Source organism: Hyaena hyaena, unplaced genomic scaffold (genome assembly GCF_003009895.1).
Source record: "Hyaena hyaena isolate Hyena2069 unplaced genomic scaffold, ASM300989v1 scaffold_308, whole genome shotgun sequence".
In the NCBI taxonomy this organism is placed as follows: domain Eukaryota; kingdom Metazoa; phylum Chordata; class Mammalia; order Carnivora; family Hyaenidae; genus Hyaena; species Hyaena hyaena.
In genome coordinates, this window is record NW_024080942.1 from 2,058,716 (window position 1) to 2,077,547 (window position 18,832).

Sequence of the window (18,832 nt, forward strand, 5' to 3'; positions counted from 1 at the left end):
GGGACCTCCACACTCATATTTTCAAGGCTCTGGCTCTTGAGAAGTGGTGGCCTAGTGCACGACCTGCCACCCTTCTGCGGCTCTCCCTGGGCTTCATGGGGGCTTCTGAGAAGAGTCTGGTGACACAGCAGATGAGTTGCTGAGGTGTAGAAGGACTTGCTTCAAATCGCAAAACGGTAAGACCAGGATTAGGGAACATTGGGACTTGCATCATCCTGTGTGGCTGGCACAGAGCTCACCCATGAGCTCTGGTGGCTTTCCATGCCTCAGTTATTCTCACTGATTGGGAGACATTGAAGTGACAGAGGGAACTCAGGCTGCAGTGGTTTAGTCCAGAGCTACATCTGTCTCCCTGAGAGACCCCTCACTTGGGCTGAATTCCAGGTCCCCCTAGCCCAGATCCAAGTCCTTTCTTGGGACTGGTCACTGGTGATGCTGTCTGTGGCTTGCTGATGTCCCCTCCAGTGTTGGTTCTTTCCTTGCCAGCAGAGGAAAGGGCTCAGGATATCCCTCCCTTGGACCCCCCCCCCCCCCCCCCCCCCCCCCCCCCCCCCCCCCCCCCCCCCCCCCCCCCCCCCCCCCCAAAACCCCCCCCCCCCCCCCCCCCCCCCCCTGAATCTGACCCCCCCCCCCCCCCCCACCCCCCCCCCCCCCCCACCATGTCCTCCTGCACAAGCCTAAGTATTCGACCTTGTTTCTGACATTTTGGAAATGTTTTTCCAGCTAAAGCTCCAACCTTTATGAATTATCCTCCACAATAGTATGGATTTACATAGATTAACATAAAATTATGTAGAGCCTAGTGAGGAGGCTGAGCTAGTGTCCAAAGAGCATCAGTCTCCAGACTCCTTTCCTATGACAGGCCCTGGGATCTCTGATGAGGGCCTTATAGATGAATTGGTTGGGGGGGTTAGTGGGAGAGGGAACAGTCTAGAGGAGGGAGATGAGCACATGTTGACAGAAGTGCATAGATATGGGGTGTTCATTTATTCTCAGCTCCTAAGTGCCCGGTATGTATTGGTGCTGGGAACAGCTCAGAGGCAGAGCTTAGAGTAGACCAGGAAGTAATGGCTGAAAACTTCCCTAACCTGAGGAAGGAAAGACATTCAGACCCAGGAAGCAAACAGAATTCCAAATAAGATGAACTCAAAGACACCAACACCAAGACACATTATAATTAAAATTCAAAAGTCAATGACAGGAGAGAATAGTAAAAGCATCAAGAGGAAAAACAACATATTACATACAAAGGAACCCTCATACGACTATTAGCAGACTTTTCAGCAGAAAGTTGCCAGCCCAGAAAGGAGTGGAATGATATATTTAAAGTGCCGTGTGCATGTGCGCTCGCGCACCTGGCTGGCTGAGTCAGTGGTGCATGCAACTTTTGATCTCCGGGTCATGAGTTCAAACCCCACAGTGGATGCAGAGCTTACTTAAAAATAAAAATAAAATAAATAAAATAATTAAAAAAAATAAAAAACTGAAAGAAGAAACTTGCAACCAAGAGTACTCTACCTGGCAAAGTTATCATTCAAAATTGGAGGAGAGATAAAGAGTTTTCCAGACAAGCAAAAACTAAAGGAATTCATCGCTACTAGACTGGCTTTACAGGAATTGTTAAAGGGAGTTCTTGAAGCTCAAAAGAAAGTGTGCTAATTATGAACAAGAAAACATGAAAGTACACATCTCACTGGTAACATAGAGTAAAGGCAGTAGATTAATCACTTATAAAGCTAGTATGAAGGTTAAAAGCCAAAAGTGGTAAAAACAGCTGTAATTACAATAATTAGTTAAGGGACACACCGAGATAAAAAGACATAAAATGTGTGTAGAAGAGTAAAAATATAGAGCTTTAGAATGCATTCAACCCTAAGTTCTTATCAAGTTAAAGTAGACTATTAAAATAAAGTCATTATATGTAAGCCTCATGATAATGACAAACCAAAAACCTGTAGTACTCACAAGATAAAGAAAACTGACTCTAAGCATAGCACTAATGAAATTCATGAAACTACAAAGAAAGAGAACAAGAGAACAAAGAAACAGTGAGACAATGAGGAACTACAAAAACAGGCACAAAGCAATTAACAAAAAGTAAATAAGTACATACCTATAAATAATTACTTTATGTATAAATGGACTAAATTCTCCAATCAAAAGGCATAGGGTGACGCAATGGATAAAAACTCAAGACTCATCTATATGCTGCCCATAAGACTCACTTTAGATGTAAAGACACACATACTCAGAAAGTGAAGGGATGGAAAAAGATGTTCTATGCAAATGGAAACCAACAGAAAGCTGGAGTAGCTATATTTATATCAGAAAACAGACCTTAAAACAAAGACTAATAAGCAACAAAGAGGGGTGTTACACAGTAATAAAGGGGTCAATCCAACAAAATGATGTTTGTAAATATTTATGTGTCCAACATAAGAGCACCTAAAATTTTTTCCTTAAATAGTTTATTGTCAAGTTGGTTTACATATAACACCCAGTGAAGAGCACCTAAACTTATGAAGCAAATATTAACAAACTATGGAAAAATAGCAATATAATAATAGCAGGGGGATTTTCATACCCCACTTACATCAGTAGATAGATCATTCAGGAGAAAATAAAAGAGGAAAAATTGGCCTTAACATATAAGACCAGATGGATTGAATAGATATACAGTTGACCCTTGAACAGCACAGGTTTGAACTGCAGGAGTCTACTTTTTTGTGGATTTTTTTTCAATAAATACAACACAGTACTGTAAATGTATTTTCTCTTCCTTATGATTTTCTTAATAACATTCACTTTTCTCTGGATTACTTTATTGTCAGAATAAAGTATATAATATATATACCACACAAAATATGTGTTAATCCACTGTGTATGTTATTATTAAGGCTTCTAGTCCACAGTATGCTATTAGTAGTTAAATTCTGGAAGAGTCAAAAGTTCTACAAGGATTTTTGCCCTGTAGTGGGCCAGCACACTTAACCGCTGCATTGTTCAAGGGTCAAGTGTATACAAAACATTCCATCCAAAGACAACATTTTTCTCAAGTGTACTTGAAATATTCTCTGGGATAAAACGTACACTAAGTCACAAAGCAAGTCTTTAAAATTCTTTTTTAAATGTTTAATTATATTAGAGAGAGAGACAGACAGACAGAGCATGAGTGGAGGAGGGGCAGAGAGACAGGGAGACACAGAATCTGAAGCAGGTTCCAGGCTCTGAGCCGTCAGCACAGAGCCCGACGCGGGACTTGAACCCATGAACAGTGAGATCATGACCTGAGCCAAAGTCGGACACTGAACCAACTGAGCAACCTAGGCACCCCAAAACAAGTCTTAATACATGTAAGAAGACTGAAATCATATCAAGCAGCTTTTCTGAGCACAACAGTATGAAATTAGACATCAATGGTTAAAAAATATGTGGAGATTACAATACATGCTACTGAACAACCAGTGGGTCAAAGAATAAATCAAAAAATGCCTTGAGACAAATGAAAATGGAAGCATGACATATCAAAACATATGGGATGCAGCAAAAGCAGTTCTAAGAGAGAAAATCATAGCAATACATGCCTACATGAAGAAATAAGAAAAATATCAAATAAGCAACCTAACTTTATACTTCAAGGGACTAGAAAAAGAGCAAAGTCCAAGGTTAGCAGAAGGAGATAACAACATCAGAGGGGGACTAAATGAAATAGAAACTAAAAAGACAACAAAAAACATAAATGAAACAAAGAGCTGGTTCTTTGAAAAGATAAAATTGACAAACCTTTAGTCAGACTCACCAAGAAAAAAGAGAAGGGGGGGGTATCAGATAAATAAAATCAGAAATGAAAGAGAAATATCTCAAGAAACTACTGTGAACAATTATATGCTAACAAATTTGATGACCTAGAAGAAATGGGTACATTTCTAGAAACATACAACTTACTAAGATTGAATCATGAAGAAATAGAAAATCTGAACAGACCAATTACTAGTAAGGAGATTTAATCAGTAATATAAACCTCCACTGCAAACAAAAGTCCAGGACCAGGTGGGTTCACTAGTGAATTCTTCCAGAGATTCAAAGAAGAATTAATACCAATCTTTCTCAAACTTTTCCAAAAAGTAGAAGAGGGAGTACTCCCAAACTCATTTTACAGGGCATTACCCTGATACTACAAGTAGACAAAGATGCCACAAGAAAAGAAAATTAAAGGCCAATATCCTGATGAACATAGATTCAAAAATACCAAACAAAATGTTAGCAGACTGAATTCAATAATATGTTAAAAGAATCATACATTGGGGCGCCTGGGTGGCTTAGTCGGTTGAGCGTCCGACTTTCGCTTAGGTCATGATCTCGTGGTTTGTGGGTTCGGGCCCCGCCTCGGGCTCTGTGCTGACTGCCAGCTCGGAGCCTGGAGCCTGTTTCAGAGTCTGTGACTCCCTCTCTCTCTGACCCTCCCCTGCTCACGCTGTCTCTCTCTCTCTCTCTCTCCCTCTCTCTCTCTCTCCTGGAAATAAATAAAACATTAAAAAAAATTTTTTAAAGAATCATACATTGTGATCAAGCAGGATTTATTCCAGGGATGCAAAGATGGTTTAACATCCCCAAATCAACCAATCTGACATACCGTATTAACAAAATAAAGGATAAAAATTATATGATCTTCTCAATAGATGCAGAAAAAGCATTTGATAAATTTCAACATGCAGTTCAGATTTAAAAAAAGCTCTCAACAAAGTGGATATAGAAGGAATGTACCTCAACATAATAAAGGCCATACACAACTAGCCCACAGCTAATATCAAAATCAACAATGAAAAGCTGAAAGCTTTTCCTCTAAGGTCACGAACAAGACAAGGATGCCCACTCTCAGCCCTTTTAGTCAACACAGTATTAGAAGTCCTATCCAGAACAGAGAGGCAAGAAAAAAAATTAAACACACCCAAATTGGAAAGGAAGAAGTTAAACTGTCACTATTTACAGGTGACATGATATTATATATAGAAAATCCACTAAAAAAAAAAAAACTTACAACTAATAATGAATTCATTTAAACTAGAAGATACAAAATCAGGGGCGCCTGGATGGCTCAGTCGGTTAAGCAGCCGACTCCAGCTCAGGTCATGATCTCACCGTTCATGAGTTCGAGCTCCGCGTTGGGCTCTGTGCGGACAGCTCAGAGCCTGGAGTCTGCTTCAGATTCTGTGTATTCCTCTCTCTGACCATCCCCCACTCACACACACACACACACACACACACTCTCTCTCTCTCTCTCTCTCTCTCTCAAAAATAAATAAACATTTTAAAAAATTTTAAAAAGGATACAAAATCAATATAAAAAATCCATTGCATTTCTGAACACTAATATTGAACTATTGGGAAAAGAAACTAAGAAAGCAATCCCATTTATAATTGTATCAAAAAGAATAAAATGTAGGGATGGATTGAGCCAAGGAGGTGAAAGATCTATACTCTGAAAGCATTGATATAAAACAATGATGAAAGATATTGAAGATGACACAAACAAATGGAGAGATATTTTGTGCTCATGAATTGAAAAAATTAATATTGCTTAAATGTCCATACCAACCAGAGCAACCTACAGATTCATGCAATTCCTATCAAAATTCCAGTGATATTTTTCACAAAAATAGAAAAAAAATCCTAAAATTTGCATGGAACCACAAAAGACCCTAGATAGCTGAACCAATCTTGAGAAAAAACAAAGAATTATGCTCCCTGATCCCGAAATATGTTGCAAAACTATAGTAACCAGCAGTTGAATATTGGAGTGAAAATAGATTCATAGATCAATGAAAGAGAATAGAGAGCCCAGGAGTCAACCCATGCATATACGCTCAATTAATTTATTACAAAGGAGGCAAGAATTGGGGCACCTGGGTGGCTTAGTCAGTTAAGTGTCTGACTTCGACTCAGGCATGATCTCACAGCTGGTGAGTTCGAGTCCCGTGAAGGGTTCTGTGCTGACAGCTCAGAGCCTGGAGCCTGCCTCAGATTCTGTGGCTCCATCTCTCTCTCTGCCCCTTCCTGGCTCATGCTCTGTCTCTGTCTCTCTCAAAAATAAATAAACATTAAAAACAATTGAAACAAATAAAGGAAGCAAGAATATACAATGGCGGAAAGGACAGTCTCTGCAGTAAATGGTGTTGAGAGAACTAGACAGCTATGTGCAAAAGAATGAAACTGGACCACTTTCTTACACCATACACAAAAAGGAACTAAATATAGATTAAAGACTTGAATGTAAGACCTGATACCGCAAAGGAAGAAGAAAATATAGACAGAAACCTCCTTCACATTGGTTTTGGTGATGATTTTTAAATTTGGCAACAAAAGTAAAAATAAACAAGCACGACTATATCAAACTAAAGAGCTTCTGCACAGCAAAGGAAACCACCAGCAAAATGAAAAGGCAACCTATGGAATGGGAGAAAATATTTGCAAATCATATGCCTGGTAAAGGGCTAATATCCAAAATATGTGAAGAACTCATACAACTCAATAGCAAACACAAACAATCCGATTAAAAAATGGGCAGAAGATCTGAATACATTATTCGAAAAAAGACACATATGGCCAACAGATACATGAATGGATGCTCACCATCACTCATCATCAGGGAAAACAGTCAAAAGCAAAATGAAATGTCACGTCACACCTGACAAGTGTTGGCTAGAGTGCAGAGAAAGGGGAAACTTTGTGCTCTATTGTGAGGATGTACAGTGATACAGCCACTGTTGAAAACAGTATAGAGGGGCGCCTGGGTGGCTCAGTCGGTTAAGCATCCGACTTCGGCTCAGGTCATGATCTCACTGTTCGTGGGTTCAAGTCCCGCGTCGGGCTCTGTGCTGACAGCTCAGAGCCTGGAGCCTGCTTCAGATCCTTTATCTCCCTCTCTCTCTGACCCTCCCCTGCTCACTCTGTGTCTCTCTCTCTCAGAAATAAATAAAACATTAAANGTCGGACTCTCTGCTGTGAGTGCAGAGCCTGCTTCAGATCCTTTATCTCCCTCTCTCTCTGACCCTCCCCTGCTCACTCTGTGTCTCTCTCTCTCAGAAATAAATAAAACATTAAAAAATTAAAAAAGAAAGAAAACAGTATAGAGTTTCCTCAAAAAATTAAAATCAGGGGCACCTGGGTGGCTCAGTCAGTTGGGCATCCAACTTTGGCTCAGGTCATGATCTTGCAGTTCATGGGTTTGAGCCCCGCATCGGGTTCTGTGGGGGCAGCTCAGAGCCTGGAGCCTGTTTCAGATTCCATGTCTCCCTCTCTCTCTGTCCCTCCCCTTCTCGTGCTCTGTCTCTTTCTGTCTCAAAAATAAATAAACTATAAAATATTTTTAAAAATTAAAATCAGAAAAACCATAGGATCCAGTAATTCTATTTATGGGTGTTCATCCAAAGAAAACAAAAACACTAATTTAAAAATATATATGCACCCCTATGTTCATTGCAACATTATTCACAATAGCCAAGACATGAAAACAACCTCAGATACAACAGAAAAATGGATGAAGAGGATGTGAGAAACACACACACATACGCACATACAACAGGATACTACTCAGCCATAAAAAGGGATCAAGCCTTGGCGCACCTGGGTGGCTTAGTTGGTGGAGTGTATGACTCTTGATCTCCGGGTCATGAGTAAAAGCCCCATGTTGGTGTGAAGCCTACTTAGAAAAAGGGGGTGAAATCTTGCCATCTGCAACAATGTAGATGGACCTTGAGTGAGTTATGCTAAGTGAAATAAGACAGAGAAAGACAAACACTGTTATGATCTCATTTATGTTTGGAATCTAAAAACAAAAATCAAAAAACAAAAAACTTGAGTTCATAGATACAGAGAACAGATTGGTGGTTGCCAGAGGTTGGGGGGGAGGTGAAATGAGTGAAGGGAGTCACAAGGCACAAAATTCCAGTCATAAAACAAAGTCATGTGGATGTAATGTATAGCATGACGACTATAGTTAGTAATACAGTATTGCATATTTGAGAGAGTAGATTTAAGATAGTGGATCTTAACAATTCTCATCATAAGAAAAAACATTGTAACTATGTGTTGGTGGCAGGTATTAAGTAGACTTGTAGTGATCATTTCACAACACATCATTACACTGCACACCTGAAACTAATATACTGTTATATGTCAATTTTACCTCTATGAATGTATGTATATGTGTATGTGTGTATGTATATTTATTTTTTAGAGAGAGAGAGAGGGCATGAGTGGGGGACGTGCAGAGAGAGAGGGGGACAGAGGATCCAAAGTGGGCTGTGTGCTGACAGCAGCAAGCCCAATGTGGGACTTGAACTCATGAACTCTGAGATTATGACCTGAAACAAAGTCAGATGCTTAAACGACTAAGCCACCCAGGCACCCCCAATTATACCTCAATTTAAAAAAAGAGACTATGGCTTCCATCTTGGCCCCATACTCACCCTAAATAAGCTTGGTTACCATGTTTTGAAGCAACCCCATGAAGGAGCCCTTATGACAAGGGACAAGGGACAAACCACATGACTGAGTGTGACAGTGAAGTTCCTCAGGTGAAGCCTTAGATGAGCCCAAAACTCTGGTCAACAGAAAGATGGCCCGGGAGGTAGGGTAATTTAGGTTGTAAGGTCAGGAAAGGCTTTGTGAGGCAATGACATCTGAGCTGAGCTTAGAGGATGAGAAGGAGCCATCCTCTGGAAGATGGATAGGGGTTGACTGAAGAGACTCTGACTCAGAACAAGCCTGATATGTTCCAGGGGCAGAGAAGGTTGGTGTGGCTGGAGTGTAGTGAGCGAAAGGGAAAGAGATGGCACAGAGAGGATTTCAGTGGATTAGGTGAGGGAGGATGGGCTCTGAGCAAGGAAGATGCAATGTGAGTAGTCTGGCTTGAGAGTACGGCTTGGGGCCCAAGAACACCCCGAGGTACAACAATCCGGAACACTCAGACCGAGAGAAGGCACTATGCTCACAGTTAACTGTTTATTACAAGGAGAGGATGTGCACTAAAAGCTGTCCATTCTGTTTCTAAGTGGGACATCCAAGCAGAGGTCTTGAGTGCATAGTTTGAATATGTGCGTCTGGAGTTAGAACATGAATCTGGTATGCAGATGCATATTTGGGGGAGCAGGTATCAGCAAAGTGAAGCCACAAGTGGTTTGAAGCCATGGGAGCATTCTCTAGTGGTGTGTGTGTATGTGTGTGAGGGGGGACAAAGCTCTGAAAGTAGCCAGGGAACTTTCACCTATGGGGGCAGCAACCCCTGGGACAGAGGAGAGCTAGACGGACATTTGGGAGAGTATCCTATGAGGGTTGTATGGTCAGCAAAGCTGCCCAGGAGGCAAGGAGGAGGAGGCTGAAGATTGTCCTGGATTGGCCGTATGGAAGCTGCTAATCACCACCAGATCCTGACTGTAGTGGTGAGAGATGGGAGAGGTGAGGGAATGGAAGCCACTTTTCCACAGAAGGGATGCATGAAGCAGGCTCAGGAAAGGCAATGGACTGTCCGAACCCTGGACACGGTAGGCACCAGAAGTCTGTTGAATTGAAATGCTTGAAGGTAGAGATCAAACAGACTGGCCTTGTATAGGAGAGTTAGCAGGCAGGGAGTCTACACCAGCTGAGTCCCACCCACTCCAAGTCCTCAGATGTACCTGGAGTTTCCTTGGGTTTCCTCTTCAATTCACATTCCCATCAGTACCTTGCCAGTGTGGCAGGGCACAGCCAGCCACCATTCCTGATGGCTACCCCAGCTGTCCTGATCGGGGACAGAGTCATGAAGGGTTTACATCCCCTAGGCCTGATGCCCCCTGCTTGTGCCCAGGGCCTCTCAAAGCTTCCACAAACCAGCTGCCTCTGTTTATTACCCTCCAGGAAGAGCGGCACACGCTATGTAGATGCCAGGCCACTCTCCCGTTGTTTCCATGTACCCTCCCTGCTCTCCCCAGGCTCCCCTGCCGTCAAACTCACCTTTCCTCTTTTGGAAAAAAACTACATTCCCTTCCTTATACAGGTGAAGTGTCTGAGCTCCAATCCTTCCCCCAAAGTCACTGTGGTACCAAGTCTATAGACCATGCTCATGGCTGCCACGCAGGCAGGAACGTCTGAGGTTAGCCATGTCCCCAGATTCCAGCAGGACAGTTGACATTAGGCCTGGCTGCCCTGGGGAGGTGTCCCAGCCTTGGCATGCTGCACCCTCACAGTGCCCTCTGCATCTGGGCATTTCCTTACCTCCTGCTTTTTCTCAGCCTGTCCTTCCTGAGCTTTGCAGGTACCTGCTTGTGTCTGAGCAGTTAGCACCCTGCTGCCCTCTTGCCCAGGGCTTAGCCTGGGGGGACATTACATTTTCCAACTCCTCCCTTCCCCCTTCTCTCAACTAGGCTGTTGGGAAGAATATGAAAGAGGAGCTTAGGACTTCGGGCCTGGGGGGCATTGGGAGTCCAGGGAAGGAGAAGGGGGCTTGGGACTCAGGGGCATTAGAAAAGAGTAGGCTTCAGCCTAGCTTCTGCTGAAAACAGATGAAGCACCCCTGCTCATCTGCTGCAGCTGTCAGGACATCAGTCTGCTTTTCCAGGGACTGGAAGTTGCAGCTTCAGAAAATCATGACCAGGCTTCTCCTATGGCAGTGGGGGCAGGGGCCAGATGGTCCACCCCCACATGGGTCTTGTCCCTCGGCTCCTTCTTTCTCTGCAAGTTGTACCCCCTTGCTTTTAAACAGGTGTCCAGTGTGTGGATGGCCAAGGGTTCTTGGTAAACGTGGCCAGAGATCAGGCCCCGACATGCAGAGGTGGACCTGTCAGCAAGTGCAGCAGGACACCTGGGGGACAAGCCCTCGGAGGGATGTTTCTCAAGATGCTGTGCTGGGCGGCCCACACATGGCCTCACACTGATCCCTCTCCCACCGACCTTCCTGGGGCTCCATCTCCAGCCCCACATCTGGAGGCCCAGAGACACCTAGGCTTGGCCTGTCCCAAATGAAGTTGCCCCAAAACTATGCTCAAATAACCTCTCTGCAGGGGTCACTTGTCTACCTACCTCTATCCCCCTACATGCAGGGCTGCCTTCTAGATACCATCCCTGCCGAGCCCTTCTGCAGAGGGTGGCTTGGGGTCGCACAGTGGGGATGGACGACCTCAAGTGCTCTGAGGCCCAAAGGTTAAAAAATGGCTCCCTTGGGTTTTCTGTGTTCCATTGTCTTATTGGCTTGGGCTCCCATAACAAAAACACCACAGACTGGGTGGCTTGAATAATGAAAATGGACTCCTAACCTCTAGAGCTGTGAGCAAAAAAATTTCTGTTTTTGATGCCACACAATCTGTGGTATTTGTGGTGGCAGCCCGGCAAACAAATATAGTGAGTAACACTCAGCTGCCCATATACACCTGGGGTTTACCACATACGACAGCACTTCCTGCAAACCAGCTTTGCCTTTCGGAGGGGGGATTCTGACCGACTTTCCCGACTCAGGGGAGAGGGGGTTGTTATGAATTGGCTCCCACTAAGCCAACTCTCTCCCCTCTGAGAGGCTCATCCACTTCTTACAGGGAGTGCAGGGGAGCATGGTTCCCAGCGCAGTTTGGGCTGAGGGGCAGAGTCACCAGGCCTAAGCAGCCTCCTTCAGCTAGGATGAGACCCTGAGGGTGAGCAGAAGACCTTTCTGCAGGAGCCTCTTAGGCTTTGCCCAGTTACAGCTCAGGACCCCAGGCTAGGAGAGCAGCCCTGCACCCGCCCCCTCTGCCCACAGTGTTCCTTCCATCTGCTTCCCTTGGCATCTCAGATAGTAAGTCATTCTCTTGGGGCCATTGGTTGACTTGGTGTCACAGCTGCCCCCAAGACTCTTCCCTCTTACGGTGAAGACTGCTCACACCCAGCACACATGGGCAGTCCCTCAACCCAGGGTAGCATGGAAAGACTGAACTCTTCCCCCCACCACACAAGGATACTTCCACTGACACCTCTTAGTAAATAAATGTACCTCGCCAGCCACCACCCTGCTGTCACACTCGCTGACACCCTAGACGGTTTGCACACACAAACCCAAGCAGGCTCCACATGTCAGTGCAGAGCCCAGTGTGGGGCTTGAACCCACAAACTGTGAGATCATGACCTGAGTGGTAACCAAGAGTCGCCCCTACATTCAAATTTCAATTTTTCATTATTAGAGTGAATTTAATGAGAGCAACTATTAAAAGAATGAGCCTCAGGGGCGCCTGGGTGGCTCTGTTATTTGAGTGTCTGATTTCGGCTCAAGTCACGATCTCACAGTTTGTGGGTTCGAGCCCCACATCGGGCTCTGTGCTGACAGCTCAGAGCTTAGAGACTGTTTCAGAGTCTGTGTCTCCCTCTCTCTCTGACCCTCCCTGCTCATGCTGTCTCTCTCAGAAATAAATAAAACATTAAAAAAAGTTTTTAAAAATAAAAGAATGAGCCTCCTCTACTCAGGTTTCCTGTCCCAATCCCCCAGAACCATTACTGTAAGGTCATTGCTGACCTCCACATTGGTAAATGCAACATGACATATAGTTGATTCCTTTTTCTTCCAGACCTCCAGATGTTGGAGGGCCCACAATGACTCTGTGATGATCCCATCTAGTTATACATATGCTGGTGGCTCCACACACACCTCTCCCACCCTCCTTCTCACATGGACTTGTATTTATGTGCCCAGCTCTACGCTCATACCTCTTCATGGATGATGGAGCTGATGCTGTCAGAGCCCACCCACTTTTCCCACCTTTCCTCTATACTTGCCTATAGCCTTTAAACATTTTTTAAATGTTTGTTTTAGAGACAGAGAGAGGAGTGGGGGGAGGGGCAGAGAGAGAGAGAGAGAGAGAGAGGATCTGAAGCAGGCTCTGCGCTGAGAGTGGAGAGCCTGATGCACCAACTGTGAGATCATGACCTCAGCGGAACTCAGACGCTCAACCAACCAAGCCAACCAGGTGCGTGCCCGCACCTAGTTTTTAATTGCAAGCTCCTGAACTCTACAGAGGGCTTTCTCTGGTCTCAGGAGTGTTCTTGTCCAATGTGGCAGAGAATTCATACTTTGGTAACAGCCTCTTACCAGAGATGGATGGGGGTCAGTGAACAAACTCTCAGCCATCCGTGTCAGGGTGCAAATCTGAGGAGTGTTCTACAGTCTCCCTGAAGTCCCTGAAACGACTGAGTCCTGTTCCCCACAGTGATAACCTACCTGTCCCCCCCCCCCCCCCCCCCCCCCCCCCCCCCCCCCCCCCCCCTTAGGATACCACCCCAGAAGAACTACTTGCACTCAGATACAGCCTAAAACCCATTTTCAACCCTGGATTTCTACTTGTGACCTGTTTGTCTTACATCTTCATGCCCTGGAATTGAATGCTACTCAGGGCAAACTGTCGGCCTTACTACAAACTCTTCTCTCCTGTCACAGTCTACACCCCTCTACTGGAATCTGACCCGCTCTTTCTCCACTGCCACCGCCCTGGGCTACGTTGCTTTTGCCCCACCTGCAATCTGTTCTCGTCAGCTCGGCTTCCCCTCTGCGACGTTCTCGTCTCAGCACCCCCCGCCCCCCCGCCCCCCCTGCCAGGTGCCTCATCTCTTCCCGCAGTGGGGCCTGGAGGGCCGCGCACCCCGCACGACTACCCGCCGCCCGCTTCCCTCTGCCGCGTTCGCCCCTCGGCCTCTGCGCAGCGCAGGCATCCGGAGGGCAGGGCTCTCCTGTTATTTCTGATGAACAGCTCCAGGCAAACCAGGAATACGACTAATATCTGCTGAACGCTTCTCCCGCAACCCGTGGCCCCTCCACCACCCCAGTGACCATCTCTGAGAGCATCTGCACGCCACTGGGACCCACCCGATGGGGTGAATCCGCTTTCTTTGTCTCAGGAGTGGCTCAGACCCGCGGGTTTCCGGACTACAAGCCCCAGAAGACACCGCGCCTCCTGAGTCGTTCGTGTCCGTTCCGAGTTGGCGCTGAGCCTTCGGGGAAGTGTAGTCCATGCCGCTCTACCTTTCTTGCGCAGCCTCGGGGAATCAAGTCGGGCCTGTACTTTTCGGCTGATTGGCTTTCTACAGCGATGTACCCACTTGCGAAACAGATTTCTGCCTTCTTCGCCTCGTCGCGGGGAAAGTCTTTAGACTCCCTCCCTCCCAGGGTGGGCCAAGCGCCCCTCACGCGTGCCCCATTATTTGTGTGCTTTAGTTGTGGGAGCATTTGCGGTATCCATCACCTTTATGGGCTGACATGTCACCCCGAGGACACCACGTCACGCAGGGCCCTCGCCCAGCGTTTCGTTCATTGGTTCAGTAGCGTTTGACCACCAGCTGCATACTAGGCTGCATAGGAAGCCCTGAAAACGTCCCTGCCCTTGGAGGAGTCAGACAGCAAACAATTGGATGTGTCCCAAATATGATGGAGTTTTAATTGTACGATTCTGGCCATTGTATTTAAAAAGGGCTATGGAGGGGCAAGGACTGACCAGAAGGACCCTTAAAAAAAAAAAACAAAAAAAAAACCATGGGGCGCCTGGGTGGCTTAGTCAGTTAAGCGTCCGACTTTCGCTTAGGTTATGATCTCGCGGTTCGTGGGTTCGAGCCCCGCGTCGGGCTCTGTGCTGACTGCCAGCTCAGAGCCTGGAGCCTGTTTCAGTCTGTGACTCCCTCTCTCTCTGACCCCCCCTGCTCACGCTGTCTCTCTCTCTCTCTCCTAGAAATAAATAAAACATTAAAAAAAAAAACAAAAAACCAAAAACCACAGGCCCCACATGGTGTCACTTAGACCAAACTGTGGCTGGATACCTAATCTAATGGCAGTTTCAACCTCTCCCAGAAATGTAGTCTTAGCCAGTCAGTCAGGAATTTTTCAATCAGGGCCCCTGAGTCTGCCAGATGGACTCTCTCTATCCTCTAAAGAAAGATGCAGATTACCTTTGCTTTTCCCCCTTAAGGAAAGTGGCCTGGAATAATCTGTTCCTTTTGCTGATAACTTTCTTGCCTCACTTTCCTTCTATAAAAACCTTCTGTTTTGTACATCATCTCTGCTAAATGGGATGAAGTCCCATTCACGAATCATTTAATAAAGCCAACTAGATCTTTAAAAGGTACTCTGTTGAATTTTTGTCATTTAACAAGTCTTCTTGCTGTGTGACCACGGGCAAGTCAGTTAACATCTCTATGAATCAGCGTCCTTATCTGAAAACTGAGTATAATAATAGTATCTACCTCATAGGGTTAATGTCAAGATTACCTAAGTTGTTAAAAAGAAAATCACATGCCCCAAATGGCATCACCTGGGTTAAAGCCCCAAGTTGGCTAACCAAGACTTAATACCTAACCTGACTGCAGTTTCAAGCCCCCAGGAATGTCACTTTTAACCAGTCAACATTGGAATTTCCTGATCAGCATTAGGAAATTTTCTTATAGACACCTTTCATTCTCCTTAGGACAGTAACCATGCCTAAAATAAAGGATTGTTTGCTAATAATTTCCTTTTTTCTGCTCCTTCTCTGCCTTTACAAACCTTTCCTGTGTTTAACTCAGGGGAACTCCTCTCTCCTTGCTAGATGGGATGCTGCCTGATTCACAAGTTGTTTAATAAAGTCAGTTAGATCTTCAAATTTACTCAGCTGAATTTTATTTTTCACAGAGTTAATGCAAGGGGAATATTAAGAGCAGTCTTAAGAGCAGTAGAAAGAGCCATGCATAATTTAATAATTCTCATTATTACAGTCAATGCCACTAGCCAGGTGAGAGGTAATAGTGGTTTTGGCTGGGTAGGCAGTTAATTAGGCATGAGCTGGAGGCAAAGGTGGTGATCAGTAGGTGACACATTAGAAGCCTGAGGGCACAACATCCTGAACTTTGTGGCTTCCAATACCGGGGGCTGACAGACCAAGAGCCACAGGTGCAAAACGTGCACTCTTCTCTCCAACCTCTGCCCCAGGGTTTCCTATAGCTTCATTACAATCTATTTACGTTGTGGTTTCAACCTCCCCCATGGGCGAAGGTGGCCCTGACGGTACCTTGTAGGGCCCAAAGCTCTCTCTCCCAACCAGTAAGAGGAGTCCCTTAGATGATTGGAAACAACCTCAGTCAGAGACCACTCTAGCTGTTTAGCAAACAGAAAAAGAAAAGACACCTTTAACCCTGGTGCAGTTGTTACCTCTAGGCCTACCCACTCTCCTGTTTGAGAGTTTACTGTCCTTAATACACTGCTTTGTGCTTACTACCTTCCTTCTGGCTGTCTATTTGAACGTGGATCCTCATGCAAATCTTTCATGGGGGATCCAAGAACCAAGCCCTTCATTAATGCAATGCAGGCTTTCCTACCAGTAATAGTAGCAACAGGGTTCATGAGAAGTAGTGACATTCTGGAGCCAGTTTTCAGGTGGTATCCACACATTGTGTTAAAAAGTTGGATGAAGGGTGTGACAAGAAAGTGTTTTGGCCTGAACAACCAGGAATGCGATGGTGTAATTTCCTGAGTGCAGGAAGATTGTGAAAGCCTGGCTGCTAGGAAGCGTCAAGAATTGAGGTTTGGGTATGTTAAGTTTAGGATGCCTATTAGACACTCAACACAAATGCTGAATAGGTGATTGGATATGAGACTGAAATTTAGGGAAGTCCAGGCTGTAGGCACAAATCTGGGAGTCATCAGGATATAAATAGCCTTTGAAGCTACTAGGCTGAATGAGGTCACTGGGGGAGTGAGTGAGGCACGGAACCAGCCTGAGACTGGGCCAAAAGGTGAGTCAGCAGGTGGAAGGCTCTGGCTAGGAAAGCAGCAAGGACAGGAGCCCCGCCTAGGTAAGAACCCAGCTCTCCCCTGTGGGAGCTCTGTGGTTTCTGGCAAGTCAGCTAATCTCACTGAGCCTCAGCTTGTTCATCTGCAGAGGAAATAGGAATGGCCATATTTAATTTGCAGTGTTGTTTGATGATTAAAGTAAATAATGCAGCTAAAGGGCCTGCACAAGGCCTGGCTACAGCAAGTGCTTGGAGCGACTGTGAGGCTGGAGTTACAGGTGCCTCACTCCTATCTTACCCTTTTCCCATAGATTTCTACCAAGGGACAGACACACAAGACCAGTTGCTCAAAGGGAGCAACCTGCAAGCACCAGGCCAGAAACATTCCTCCTTTGGTCAGCTCACTGTCTTAGGCTAGAGCTCAGAGCTGGCTTCCTGGTTCCACCTTCTCTGATCAACAATGGACAAGCCTTGGAGCAAACTGCAAGTCTACAGAGAAGGCTTAGAGCCAACAAATAAACGGGGAAGAAAGGGGCACATTCCCATCTTTAAGTATACAATTTTTGTCAAATAGAACTCAATGAAGCTAAAAATAGATTTAAGGGGCACCTGGGTGGGTTGGTAGGTTAAGCGTCTAACTTTTGATTTCAACTCAGGTCATGATCTCACGATTCGTAGATTCAAGCTCCATGTGAAGCTCTGTGCTGGCAGCGTGGAGCCTGTGTGAGATCCTCTCTCTCTCCTTCTCTCTCTGTCCCTCCTGTAGTTGTTCGCTCTTTCTCTCAAAATAAATAAATAAACTTTAAAAAAATAAATAAAAATAGATTTAAAAAATAAAATAAAATGATATAATAAAACTCAGAAAGAGAGGAAGGAAAGAAGAAAGAAGGAAAGAAAAAGAAAGAAAGAAAGAAAGAAAGAAAGAAAGAAAGAAAGAAAGAAAGAAAGAGAGAGAGAGGCATAGGCATATTCTATGATCTCCTCCTGTCTTAGTCTGTTCTGGCTGCTCTAACAAAGCACCACAGAATGTCAGCTCATAAACAACAGAAATTTAGTGCTCACAGTTCTGGAGGTTGGAAGTCTGAAAGCAGGGTGTCAGGCTAATTCTACAGCAGAATTCTCAATGCTGTGAAGGTCCCTAATGGGCACCTAAAACTTAACATGATCAAGATGGCACTCAAGGCCTTCACACTGGGAGATACTGTGTCAGTGTGCCCTGTGTCTGCCAGCAGGATCTGCACCTCCTCACCTGATTAAAAATACAGGGCGCCTGAGTGGCTCAGTCAGGTGAGCGTCTGACTTCAGCTCAGGTCATAATCTTGTGGTTCGTGAGTTTGAGCCCCGCATTGAGCTCTTCACTAGTGGTGTAGGCTGCTTGGGATTCTCTCTCTCTCCCTCTCTCTCTCTGCCCCTTCTCCACTTGCTCTCTCTAAATAGATAGATAGATAGATAGATAGATAAGTAAATAATAAATTAACAAACTTAAAAACAAGTCACTAGTCATAATTATTTTTTTTCTCATTTTTTAAAGAATAGTTTATTGTCAAGTTGGTTTACATATAAAACCCAGTGCTCATCCCCACAGGTGCCCTGCTCTATGCCCATCACCCCCCTTCCCCTCCCCCTCACCCCCGTCAGCCTTCAGTTTGTTCTCAGTATTCAAGAGTCCCTCATGGTTTGCCTCCCTTCCTCCCCTCCCCCCCGCCACTATTTTTCCCCTTCTTCTCCCCCACGGTCCTCTGTTAAGTTCCTCCTAAGCCACCTATACATGCAAACATATGATATCTGTCCTTCTCTGCCTGACTTATTTCACTCACCATAACACCCTCAAGGTCCATCCATGTTGCTACACATGGCCAGATTTCATTCTTTCTCATTGCCGTGTAGTATTCCATTGTATAGATAAACCACATCTTCTTGATCCATTCGTCCGTTGATGGATGCTTAGGCTCTTTCCATGTTTTAGCTATTGTGGAGAGTGCTGCTATGAACATTGGGGTACACGTGCCCCTATGCATCAGCACTCCTGTATCTCTTGGGTAAATTCCTAGCATTGCTAGTGCTGGGTCATAGGGGAGTTCTATTGTTA